The 14,115-nt window shown below is 37.2% G+C and overlaps 3 long non-coding RNA genes across 3 annotated transcripts; all 3 read left to right on the forward strand.

The window, feature by feature from the left end:
* The first annotated feature begins 859 nt into the window (after positions 1 to 859).
* Positions 860 to 4,061, forward strand: LOC131228205 (uncharacterized). Its single transcript, XR_009162749.1, has 3 exons — positions 860 to 1,017; positions 3,698 to 3,798; positions 3,931 to 4,061. It is a non-coding gene; the product is annotated as an uncharacterized LOC131228205 (long non-coding RNA).
* A 240-nt stretch (positions 4,062 to 4,301) lies between these two features.
* LOC131227513 (uncharacterized) lies at positions 4,302 to 6,010 on the forward strand. Its single transcript, XR_009162325.1, has 3 exons — positions 4,302 to 4,918; positions 5,747 to 5,833; positions 5,930 to 6,010. It is a non-coding gene; the product is annotated as an uncharacterized LOC131227513 (long non-coding RNA).
* Positions 6,011 to 6,800: 790 nt separating this feature from the next.
* On the forward strand, positions 6,801 to 7,499 carry LOC131228242 (uncharacterized). Its single transcript, XR_009162764.1, has 4 exons — positions 6,801 to 6,907; positions 7,002 to 7,094; positions 7,219 to 7,266; positions 7,332 to 7,499. It is a non-coding gene; the product is annotated as an uncharacterized LOC131228242 (long non-coding RNA).
* Positions 7,500 to 14,115: the final 6,616 nt, after the last annotated feature.

Below are 14,115 nucleotides of genomic sequence, written 5' to 3' on the forward strand. Positions count from 1 at the left end.
CTTTATAAATCATAATATCTTTGTGAAAAAAAAAAAAATCTGAAGTAGCTTCCATAGCAACATAAAGATTGATATCATGGAGATTTCTATATATTTATGAAGAATTGCCTTAGCCCACAAATTATAATATTGACGATAAGAAAGAAAGCCCACTGCCAAAAAATCGATCAAAGGCTACGGACTTTGGATGTTTTTAGCTACGGGTATAAACCGTAGCAAACATACTACGGATTTAATCCGTAGCTAAATCTTATTTAATCTATAGCTAAAACTTGCATCCCCAACAAAATTTTATTCGAGATTGATGGGGCTTAAGGGGCTCCATGAGGCCCATTGGAATATGTATGTTTTATCTAAGCAGCCCATATATTCTGATATATAGTTTCAGTTGATGAGCCCAAAAATTAGGTACATTGAAGGTCTAAGTGGACCACACAGTAAGAAATAATAATAAAATAAATTTCTATCATTAATATTTTATGGGATCTGCTTACAGCTTCGATATGACTCCCTTTTTGGATCAACCCTTAAAATGATCCGTTAAAATGAATGGATGGATGGAGTGGATCAATAATATACATCATGGTAGGCCCCACAAATATAAGCACTTTTCGTCCGTCACCGGCCCCAAAACCAAATCCCTTCTAATCCTCCCGCACGCGCACCTCCAAATAAAAATCCCCTTTTCTCTCTCGCGCCCGCGCCCATCTCCCAAAACCCAAACCCTCTCTCTCTCTCTCTCTCTCTCTCTCTCTCTCACACACACACACACACACACTCAGCCTCTCCCTTTCCCCCACCCTCTCTCGATCTCTTGTGATCCCTCACCCTCTCTCTATCTCTTAGCCCCATTCCCCCTCTCTGTTTCCCAACCTCTCTCTCTCTCACTAGGGTTTTCAAAACCCCCTTTCACCTAAACCCACCATTGATCCATGAGAGAGACTTGGAGAGCACTCGAAAGAAGGAGAAGAAGAAAAAGAAGAAAAAGGAGAAGAATGAGGGGAAATCCAGACATCGGTTAGTCTCTCTCTCTCTCTCTCTCTCTCCATTTCTGAAATCTGTGGAGTGAGTTTTGAATATTGAAAGGAGTGCCCACCATGTTGTGTGAGGGTCATCCAATTTGTCCATTAGATCTGCATCCCATGTTAGGCATACATCTCAAAATCTAGGCTAATGCACCCCAGTTACCTGTTTCAGAAACAGGTAACTGCCGGACCCATAAAGGCTAGCTGACAGTCTCTAAATGCGGTGGGGGTGAAGTCTAATGGTTGCTTGACTGACTTACAAGCCTCATGTTATCTTTAACGTTCTTAAGAAAATTGAAAGTTGTTGTCTTTGTAGCCTTTTCTTGTTTATTGAATGATTTCCATTAAGGGATTAAAGAATTGGATCGTGGCACATGTTGAGAGATGTGCAATCAAAGCAGCTATTCATTTTTTTGAATATGAGTGTGGCCCACCTGATGAGTGGATTGACTTGCTTTGTAGCAAGGCGTATTTATGGTTAGATCTACTCGGCAATAGATGCCGATTCCACATGACTGGTGTGCTGGTATATGTCCTCTTATTCATCTCTTCAATCTCTATGTGTTTGAATTCCTGTAGGATTTCCAGGTTGTGAAACATCCATTAATCTTCATCATCATCAAAGCCTTATACCAACTAATTGGGAAACATCCATTGCTTTTGAACAAAAAATAAAAATAAAAATCAACTTTTGTATTTTTATGCAAAATACCGTGAAATGTTGGATGCATTGGATTCTAGTTACACAATGCCATGGTATTTCTACGACATTCTCCTAATAATTCTTAATTGATCAGTGAGCAATTTTTCTCATTTTGATGGGCATTTCCGCCGAATCCTCTAATGCCAATTATGGTTTCCCCAATAAAGAAAATTTGGTTCTATCTGAGCCTCATATGATAACCTATTTTACATTTCATGTTGAGTGCACAAAACAAGTTCAAGAATGTAGAACCTTTTTATCTCATGCAACTCGCTCATATGAATCTGGTTTTTGTTTGAGATGTGCATGCAAAAACCAGATTTTCTAGCACATGAAATGTGAAATAGGATTCCAGCACATGCAAAAAAAAAAATTGGATATGCTCATATGATCTAGTAATTACAAAAGTAATCCAAATTTTTTTGCATGTGCTCATATGAATCTGGTTTCTGTCTAGTAATTTCTAGCACAAAATAAGTTTTTATCGCTCATGTGCTAGAAAATCTGGTTTCTGTCTGAGCCTCATATGATAACCTGTTTCACATTTCATGTTAAGTGAACAAAACAAGTTCAAGAATGTAGAACCTTTTCATAACCTTTTTGTCTGAAATTTTTTGGATTCCTTTGTATCTCAAAGGATATGAATTTGAAAATGATGTGATCTGTCACCGCACTGCAAGTTCTGTGAGTATCTGTTTGTTCCATGCAGAAATTTGGATTCTCTTATGTTTTTTATTTTGAATATGCCTTTGCTAGTTTCCCCTCTTTCAGTCCTACCTTACAGTGATACTAGTACCACTGGAGCGCACCTCATTTCTCTATGTTTTGCGATTCCATATTTACCCGCACAGTGATTGATGTGTTGAGCCTACCATGTCACTTGGGTTATAGTAAAAAAATCATGCTCTTTGAAACCCAAAAGGGAATTGGGTATAAGCAAATTAGCATGGATCAGTGTAGATGTCTCTGTTTTGATTTTTTTTTCCCCAAAATCTAGCTGTTATATTGGAAGTTGTGTTCAGGTGCATGCTAAAGTGGAAGCTCTTGCAGTGGTGAAGCTATCACTAAACTTGACCAGTTTTAGCAGCGAGGCCATTTCTATTTTTGGAAATCAGATTAGCCTTGTAATCTAGAGCCTTCTGTTGTTCACACAATCGATACTACTCATGGTGGAATATATCAACACTGCAGCACTTAAGCCTTAAAAAGATTACAAATCAAGTACTTAAATAGAATTCATCCTAGTGACTTTGGAAGTAATAACTCTTTCCCATGTTTGAGATTTATTTTAAAATGTTGATTGTGTTGTTGAGTATGTATGGCTGATTTCTATGATGTGTCCACATAAAATTTTCATTTAATTTTTGAGGAGAGGTGAAGGCCTCTTGAGAGTCAAAATTTGAGTCCTACTCATCAATGCAATTTATGTGTAGATCATTGGATTTGTTAATCTGAACCATTGTGCACTTGAAAACATGTGCACTTGAAGTAGTTGTCAATTTCTATTTACCAACCTGTTTCAGTAATACCTGCCTTTGTCGAATGAATTCTCAGTTCCCAGCATCTGCGCTTGCAAAGTGTTGGTGTTCATCATAGTATTTCACCACTATCATTTGTGGATTGGGGCTGGCTCTACAAATATCACAGAGGCCTGATAGCTGTTCAGTTTTCCTTCTCCATTTTTGCATTGTGTGATATCATTCATATTCCCTTATTTTTGAACTTGCATTGAGATGCTCTTGAACTCTGTTCCAGTTTCTCAGTCTTTGTTTTGAAAATCATGAACTTACAATGTGGATTGAGAACTTGCTTTGAGAATTTGTGGATTGCTTTGGGTAAGTGCTCATTTTGTCATATTTATCCCCTTTGATATCTGTCCTAGTACTGGGGATATGATTTGATTCAATCATGTACAACTGACATGGCTCAAAAATTCTAATTTCCACATTATTTCCTTTTTTCCTTTTAGGATGCTTAAGTTATGAAATCTGGAGATAATATGAGGTGACGCAAATAATGGACGGGTTGGATGGCCTTCATACATCACATGGCCCCAACTCTGTTTTGAGTGTAAGTGGGAAAAGATTGTTGATCAGATAATTTTTTTTATTAAATTTTGTTGGTACCTTTGATCAATGATCAAGACCAATGATTCCAGTTTTATATAGACTCCTAAGAGAATATTTGTTTTTTATATTTCAGGCAATGAATCAAGAATACATTGTAAGTGAGTTCAGAACTGTGGTAGATACTTTCAATCAACTGGTACCTGAAATACAGATTGCAACAGATATAATTTGCGGATTCCCTGGTATGTTACCACATAGATGTAGTATAAATTTTCTATTCATTAATTATACCACACAAATATAATTTTTGGATTCCCTGGTGCTATAAATTTTCTCCCATCAATTTGGGAATAGCTTTTAAATGGTATATTAGCAAAATTTTTATAATCCACTTCCCACCAAACATCAAGTTATTTATTTATTTATTTATTTATTATGATGACAGTTTATTATTATTTTATGCATGACTTAGTTTTTGAGAACCGCATGCCAATTGAATTGGATCGTAGCTAAACCTTAGCTCAAGTAATGTTAGGGTGGAGCATAGGGTAGGCTTCTTGTAGTGAATACCTTGTAGCTATATAACTTATATTTACATTGGTGAGAAACAATTCGTGGGCCTGCAGATCTTGGGCATGTCGACCGTTTATTGATTACAATATTTGACAGTTTGAATGGGAAATGGCAGAAGGAACTCGAGAAAATTGGGAGGCAATATCCGTTTAAACCTTTGAAGCTCAATTTTCTTTACCATTATGAGTTTCAAAATGTTGAATTTGGTCTATATGCTCATTGTCTCCATTGATCATTTTCTGTTTGCCTTTGTTATAACTTGTATATGTATGTTAATTAAATCATATTGGCATCTGATTTTTACACACCTCACTCTTGAGTCTGAACATTTGTACATCTTTTATTTTCCCCATATGGATATATGGCGTGGAAGGATAAAACACATGCATCAATGTGGGCCCACAGATGTGGGATCTTCACTCTGACAAAATGTCCTTTGATGTCTTCAGTCCTGCTTTCCAATGCTAGTGTAATTTCAGATTGGATGTCTTTGCTCCTACCTTTGGCTGTGGAAAGAGGAGTTTGTGTAATTACCAATATGGGTGCAAGTAAGAATTTCTTATCATTCACTGAGCTTGCAACATTTCAATTACATGATATTGATGAATAGTTGTTTGTTATTAACATGTCTGGATCTTTTTCTTGGAAGTAGATCTACATGTTGCATAGGTAGTAGTCCTAAATATTTTTTATTTATAGTCTGAATTTGGTTTTTTTTCTAATTAGCTAGCAATCAAAGGCCTCAAATGTTTTTTTTTTTTTAAATAACTTGTTAGTTAAGAAGTAATTTGATTTGGATTTTTTGCTTCTTCTTCTTCTTCTTCTTCTTCTTGGGTTTTGGATTGTTGCAAAAAAAAGGCTGCAAAACAGAGGTTTATTTTAATTTTTAATTTTTATTTTCAAGTGGTTTGATTTGGGTTTTCTCTAAAACAGAGGCCCTTTGTCTATGTAATCAGTTAAATGATTGTTAGGCCATGCTATATCCATGATAGGTCTGTAATTTAACCGCTATGCATAAGACTTATGCAGTTCATGATTCTCCACCATAGAAACAGTTATGTTTTCCATGCCAACCTGGAATTTGTAAAACAGACCTGCTATCTGGTGGAACACTTGTATACATCAAATGTGCTATGAATCAAGTTTTCTTAACTATCTATTCTTATCTACACATGAGGAGCACATGATTAGCCCATAGACCCGAGTTTTGGGCCAGCACATTTAAATTGTGGCTCCACCTGATGAATAGTCAGGATCTCAATCACGTGTGGATCAAGAGTCCCATTGGAAAATTCTGAAAAAATTCTGAAAAAAAATAAAAACTTAGCCAAGTAAGTCAGAAGTAGTAATTAATTAATTAATTTTTTTTTCTACAGGTTTTTGTCATCCTACCAGGAAGTGTCTTAAGCTTGATCATGTCCAAGCCCCATGGATTTCATTTTTCTTTTCTACAGTTTATCTTAGTAGGCTTGAATTCCTGTGAGTTTTCTTCAATTATTCTAATCAGAATCTTATTTTCTCCTAACACAATTTTTGTATAGGTATGATATGTTTTTTAGGTATGATATGGAAGACAACTGCAAGAGCTTACGACTTAGCTACTCTCAAGTATTGGGACTAGCAACTCATATCAACTTCCTTGGTATGTTTGGGTGGCAATTGGATCTGAAAATTTGAGATTTTGATTCATTTGTTTCATGGCATTCGGCATTGGAATTGGGATGGTGCAATTGGATAACTATTACAAAGAACTTGAGGAATGAAGAACACAAGTCCTTTAATAGACATCATATGACTCCTAAGTAGATTAAAATCTCAATTTTCCATACACTAGCCAATGTGGAGTGAATAAGTTTTTATAGAAAATAGCTTGGTAAAAACCAAGCCAAAAAAACCCTTATAGGACCGTAAAGGCCATTACGTAAAAGTAACAGTGGCAACTGCTACACGGTACGTGGTTGTAATGGCTGTAATGGCCATTATGAAAAAAATGAACCGTAATTGCCATTACGGTGCCCATAATGGCCATTGCACCCCTTGTAAAGGCCCTAATTGTCTTTTATTGGGTAGATACAGTTTTTTTTTCCAAAAAAAAAAGGAAGAAAAAAAAAAGAAGAAAAAAGAAAAAAAAGAAAAGAAACTGGAAAGGCTATTACGACCTGTATCGTAAAGCTAACGGTGGTGGCCATTACAGACACCGTCGAAATTCCTTGAATCTAGGACCTTGCCCAAGAGCACTTTGCTTTGAAAAGGCGGAGGCATTGTTTGGTAAAATCAAAAGTCTTGAGGAACTCTGCAGCCTAATAGATTGAAGAAGAAAAAGGGAAAATATTCGAGCTACACTCTATGTGGATAATATTATGCATTCTTCCAGTCATTTTTGGTTTCTATGTAGCAACTCCTTGTACTGTTTACCAGACCATATTTCCATTTTATTTGAGCAAAGTATGTATATTTACCTTATGTGGCAATTATTGGCTGGTATGCATTCACCAAACGCCGTCTTTCTCCTTGGAGATACTGCTTTGAATAGCTTAGTAAGCTAGCATTTGTTTTTTTGTTGGCTTGCATTACTCAACTGCTGATTCGACCGCTCATTGACTTGGCCATTTGGATTTTCTTTTCTTTCAGAGGTTCTCATGGTTCTGGATCTCCTAACTTTGTTTTGTGGACATCTATATATGTCATTTTCAAATGGGTCATCCATGCTTGTGTCTCACTTTGGTAAATAGACTGAATCTCTTCTTCTTCTTCTTCCCTTTTTTTTTTTTTTTTTTTTTTTTTTTTGCATTTCCTCACTTGAGGATGTTTGAGGTAAAGATTTTTTACAATCCTATCTACGTTACAGGTGGCCATACCCATTTCTTGACTTGTCATCCCCTTATGCTCCACTATGGTAAGTTATTACCTTTATGAAATTTATATCTAATTTTTATGGATTTTTATAGCATAATTTTGCAGGAATTTTGATTTTGCCAAATAATGCCTCCATGAATTGAAATACTCGGAAGGTATTTTTCCACAAGAAGAAATACCAAAATGCCTTTATTTATTTATTTTTTCTCTAAAAAAACAATGAATATGAGAATTGTGGGGTCCATGTGGTATATGTAGACATCCAACCCCTCCAATATAGGGCACCTGAACATGATTATCGTTAAGCTAGATTATTTTTTTTCATTTGTTGTATATGCACTTGTTTCTTTTATTATCAAATCTAAAATTTTTATATGAATTGATCTATCAGGGCGTGTACTAGCATTGATGAGAGACGCCATTATTATTTTTGGTTTTTTAAAAGAAAAAAGCTACGGCTAATAGTCGTAGCTTTAGATCTAGACACCGTAGCTATTTCTCACTTCGACCTATAGCTACGGATATAGTAATACTTTTAGCTACAAATATTATCCGTAACTATATGTAGATTTTTTTACAGAAAATATGCTACGGATTTAATCCGTAGCTATTTGTATCTATGGCTACGGATTAAATCCGTAGCCATAGCTTTTTGGCCTATTGTTATGGCACCTACGACTACGGTCATGCTACAGACGATAACCATAGCCATAGCTATTTGGCTACGGTTTTTATCCATAGCCTTTGCCCCTTTTTTTGGTAGTGGCCGCTTGTCCTGAATTCGTCATTTCCCCATAGAGAATCTCTGTCACGGAAGCGTTGTTGGATCCTCTCGAAATAGTGAGTGGCATATAAAGTGTGGGGATTGTAATAGGGGATAAGGAATCGCATATACGATATCTGCCCTGTCTTCTGCTCGAGTCCTCCCTCCATAATGAAACCTTCTAGAATCTTCGGCTCTTTTATGACCCAATTCGCAATGTAAAGTAGTCGGTTTTGGGTCATGTGATCAAAGGGTTCACTTTGAATCATGGAGAGGTGACGATGAAGATTCATAGGAATAATGACGGTTTCATCCTTATAAGGGTTCTTGAATTTGATCACATCTTTCTGGAGTTTAACCATGTCCCAAACATTCTGAGAACGTTTCTTATTGTGATCTCTTATCTTCTCCTGAAGAATTTCATTTTTACTCTTCTGCTTCTTACTCTTTGAGAAGGATGGAGTAGGGGAGGATTCGGTAGGTACAAGATGAGAACTGTCGGTATGAAAATTGGTAGTAGATTTTAACCAGTTCTCCCAATCAGATTCATGACCCTCTTTTGACAGTCTCTCAAGTTCTCCCATTAGTATAACAGTACGAATAGAGTCAGCAAGAAGAAAGAAACGATCGGCAAAGTTGATGATTGGCGGATCCCGCACTTTGAAGAAGGAAGAATGATCTTCAGTTGAGTGGGTTCTCTTTTGAGGACGATCCTCTGAAGATAATGATGGGTTGGAAGATTTAGCTATATGATCACTCTAGCAAGAATGTGGTCTCTTTAATCAAGCCATTAAAGAAACAAAGGAAGATTCAACAGAGTTTGGGTACTTAGAAAAATTTTCAAAACAGACAAATCTGTTGCGCGGAAGTTCAATTGCATGCAAAATCTCGTTGCGCGAAAGTTCAATTGCGCGCAAAGTCTTGTTGCGTGCTAGTTTTGTTGCATGGAAATGAATTTTATCGCAAAAAGGGGTTAGCTCTGAAGGTTGAATGGATGAAATGAAGACAAGTCCTACTTATATAGTATCGCGGACTCGAGTCCATTGCGCAGACCCGATAGCGCAATGACAAGTTGCGTGCAAAGGAATAAATGGAATGGATTTTTTATTGATCTTCCACTTTATAATATTGAAGAGAATATTCAAATAAAATATTAAGGGGGCATCTGTCGGAGCATAAACATTAAGAAGAATGGAAAAATCGAAGATTAATAGTTGTTTATTGTGCGGCGTGCAACACAAGTACTAGAGGATTCATTGTGCGACACGCAATGAAATTCCAAGCACAATAACATTGGGCGCGCAATGGACATATCCGCGCAATGATACATTGTGCTAATGCACTGCGCAAAAAGAAGGGTTAGCACGTGTGGGAGGCTATAAATACCCTACCATCTTCTTCATTTGCATCGATCAAAGTATTCCCAGAGATCAAAAGAGAAGATTTCTCAAGATTTGTCAAGGTACTCAGGAGTACTTGTTGCGTTGCACGCAACATGTTTCCCGCACAATGAATATCTCGCTCAAGGAAGTGGTCTGCGCAATCAGATGGCAATATTCACCTTCTGCTCACGCAATGAGTCTATTACGTGGACAATGAACTTTCGATAATGAATTATCATCTTGAAGATGTCAAAAAAAGTTCAATTCATGCTACAGAAATAAAGTTCTTCAAGTCTATGAAGTGGATTGGAATAATGTCATTCCTGCACAATGATTTACATGAGCGAAAATCATATCATGATCTGGAATGCTGCTAAAATTGACATTCGACTTGATCTTGCTTGTATTTTTATACATATTTTATCTTAAAATCAATGGATAAAAAGGATGTAAATGAATTCAGAATAAATAATATATGATGATTATTCTTTGTATTCTTTCTTTGTTGTAATTGAATGAGATAATTCCCAAATCAAATACCTATCATTTCTTGTTGAAACAAGGATCAAACCGCGTATACTTCGCTTAAATATGATTCCATCAGTCCGTGATCCCAATTATAATAGATTCATGTGGAAGATCATATGACCTATTTTCATAAAGGTAAGTCTATGTGGCTTATTACGCTTTTGTTGCACACTCTGATTATCTATGCATTATGCAAATTTAAAATACAATTCCTAGTATGAATTAGTAAGTTTAGAGAGTGCTTATGTTCGATCTAATGTATAACACGGTGGGTATTTGTTTCCTTAGTTCAACGACTATCCTAGAAATTTTCATGGGGACCTAAAATTTTGGATTTCTAGGTTCATGAATTACCCTAACGTTAAACGAATGGAACCTAGTTTCAAGTATCTAATTTCATCAATGCAACTTTGGAGTATTTGAATTCGTATAAGTCCTATTTTTTCTAAGGCCTAGTTTATCTAGACTCTCTCTAATACCAACTTTTAATGCCCCGGTTTTCGAAAGCCGAGTATATGACTCGTTTTCCAAAAACCCGAGTGTTAGCCTTTAAAATTTAGTTTAAATTTGAACTGCTTATAATTAATTAGAGTTAACAGCAAATATTGGAGGAGTAAACCATGCATTATATAAAAACATTCTCGTCGTTATAAAATTTCAAATGTAGCGCCCATATAGGACTTATACAATCCCAAATAACCAAGTTCATTAAACAAAAATAGAAATCTATCATCTAATGTTGGAGCTCAATATGGGCCGCAGGGACCCCTTCTAGTTCCTCAGCTCTTCAATCTTCTCTAGCAACCTAATGAACAGCATCGACTCGCTTTACACATGCATCAACTGATATGATTTGATAGCATCAATGGCTATTGCACTGAAGAGTACCCCCTACGTTACACACTCATCATTCACAAATCCAGGATAGATTGTAAATCATGAGAATGGACATATTAAATAACTCAATTTATAATCATGATCGTATACTTAAAAGTTAAGTCAATTAACATAATCTCATCATAGACAAGATATAATTGCAATTGTAATGCAAGTGTATGTGTCTAGATAGTCCAATAATCAATCATGCAATTTTCTATGGCACTCGAAAATCACATTGTACATGAACTTCGCAAGTGGCTAGAAAATTGATAAATGAACTCCTGCTCCACCCAAAAATCAAAATACAACTGAATTCCTCAAGGTGAGTAGAAAATCAACCTTTAAACCTCTACTTCACCTGAAAAATCATATCATGCATCAACTCCGCAAGATGGCTACAAAATTGATAAGAGAACTCCCGCTCCACCTGAAAATCATGGTACGACTAAACACCATAAGATGAAGAGAGAATCAACAGAGGTATTCCAACATTATTTGAAAATCATATGAACTCCGTAAGATGGCTAGAAAATCAATAAGCGAACTCCTGCTCCACCCATAAATCATAGTGAACTCCGCATAATGGAAATTAACATACAAATATTTACTTCACCTAAAAATTATATCGTACGTGAAACTCCACAAGATAGCTAGAAAATCGATAAGTGAATTCCCACTCCACCCAAAAATCATGGTATGACTGAACTCTGCAAGATGAAGAGAAAATCAACATATAAACTCTAGACCAACTGGAAATTATATCGTACGTGAACTCCGCAAGATGGTTAGAAAATTGATTAGTGAACTCCTGCTCCAACCGAAAATTATGGTACGACTAAACACCGTAAGATGGCTAAGAAACCAACATACAAACCTCTACTTCACCTGGAAATCATATCGTACGTGACCTCCGCAAGATGGCTAGATAATCGATAAGTGAACTCTCACTCCACTCAAAAATAACCATAAGACTGGACATCACAAGATGAAGAGAAAATTAACATAAGAACTCCGACATCATTCAAAAAATCGTATGAACACCGCAAAATGGCTAGAAATCGACAAGCGAACTTCAGTTCCACCCCGAAATCATCACAAACTTCGCATAATGACCTGAAAATCAAAAAGATATGCAAATATAACCAACAAGCCACAAAATGGCGCCAATGTTCCATCAAAGCCACGAAGGGTAAATATGTAATCCAAGCCACATAGGTTAAATATGCGGTCCGAGCCATGTGAGGCAATGTGTGTCCAAGCCGCGTATGTCAAATATGGACCACAAGGTTGTAAATTTATGATAAGTTCCATTCATCCCATCACTTAATCACAAGTGGCAAACATACAATTAATTAACAAGTGTACAACTAAAGATAGCTTGTTATCATCAAATCGTTTATGCTTGTTATAATTAAACACAAGAAATATTTGCACACCAAGTTAGCATATTCAATAGTGAGGTACGTAACTCAATGAGAGAAATCATATCATCATATATGTCCAGATTGATAAACTTAAGTAGGAAGATCAAAGGGTGAGTCCTCACCTCCAAGAAGATTTTTCGTGATCACACAAGCCTCAATGTAGAGATCTCTCAATTCCCTACCTCAATCGAACTTTGGCATAACGAAAGGTTTTTAAATGGCACAATGGAGTGGTGAGGGAATGAGTTTTCCCATGCACCATGCATTGAGTGACTTGACTCAAATCATTGTTAATCAGTCTCCCAACTCGAATCTTCCAAAATCCCACTGTTCTAAGGCAATCAGCTAAAAATATATGAAGAATTTGGTAAGCCCTAAGATTCATTGGGTTGGAACTGAATGAGGGTTGAGTCAAATGGGTTACCTTAATTAGGATAAATTTCTAGTTATCTTGAAGAGAATTGATTCTAATTAGTTAATAGGTTAAAGTCAGAGCATGGAATAACAAGGTTCCACCGAGCTCGTGTTCACAAATATTAGATACTAGAAGGAATCCATCCTAGTTAAGCATCCGACTGAGTCAACACGGTAACAAGCTGCATGACTCGGCATAAGAGTTCTAAACATATACCTGATAGGGTGGATTCACAAATAACATGATAGTGGGAGGAACAAATCAACTTGATAATTAAATGAGACACCCCAGCTCCAAACAGAACTGAGATCTGACCCGATTAAACTCAACAATCAACTGAGTTAACCCGATAGATGTGGTAGCCTAAGAAGGAAACTGGCCACTCGAAATGTTACTGCAGACGAGTCAGTCAGCGAGTTGACTCGAACTCAACTCAACAGCAACCACACCCAATCTCCCTTTCTCCTTCCTCCTTTTTCTCTTCCCTACTTTTCTTCCTCTTCCTCTGCTGCTTAGATGCTCAAGAGGCCATCCCAAACTCAGACAGATCAAGTTCGAGACTCAATGTGGTAGCGGACAGTAAGAACAAAGAGGACGACATTCTCTCTCTCCCTTTCTCTCTCATTTTCTTTTCCAGCTGGACCAAACAGTGTCTGGGCTCGACCAGACCACACCCAACTCAGTCTAGACATAGTCCAAATCCGACAACCACTCCTTGACTCAGCTTGGCGCACCAACAGCATAATCGCACCTTTCCCTCTCTTTTCTCTCTCGTCTTTCTCCCTGACTCCTACTCTCATTATCTCCACCTTCGTCTTATTTCTCTCTGGACAAGGGAGGGACCCTGCTCAAACCGCAGCTTGGTTGATCCACGACTCGATGCAGCAGTAATGCCTCTTGCTCTCATTCTCTCGTTCTTTTTCTTTTTCGGATAGCTGCCCTAAAAGGGCTCTTTATAGGTTTTATTGTCGTTGTTATAGGAGGTTTTGAATAAAACTAATAAGAGATTAGGTTATGGAATCAGGAGTTAATCCACGCTCAGCTTTAGATTTTTGTCACCAAAATCATTTGATTTCAGCCACCTAAGCTTGCGTGATCATAATCCGATCACATGGGCTGGCTTTTGATAATCTTCACCGTCGTTCGAACGACCTAGATCAATAATAGGGCCCCCCTGCGCTAATGGGTTTCCTGCTTAAACGGAGGAGATGATGTCCTTACTAATGGCAAATTTGGATCAGGTGGGTATTCTGATGATTTGGTTCATTTGGATCGCGTGGATAGGTCTCATGATCACCGTGGCGGACACCAAATGGATAGTCATTAGAGTTTTCACTTAATGAGTTCATTCTCATCTCATGGCGGTGGCGGGAGGGAAACTTTAGTCGCAGCTGGGAAAGCCCTAATTTGGAGGGCTGCAATTTCGCCAAGTGGAGTGCTAAGATGTTGCAGGAGCCATTCGCATGCAGATTACTAGCTCTGCACTGCATAGTTTCCA

This window comes from Magnolia sinica, chromosome 15, assembly GCF_029962835.1.
Source record: "Magnolia sinica isolate HGM2019 chromosome 15, MsV1, whole genome shotgun sequence".
NCBI lineage: Eukaryota > Viridiplantae > Streptophyta > Magnoliopsida > Magnoliales > Magnoliaceae > Magnolia > Magnolia sinica.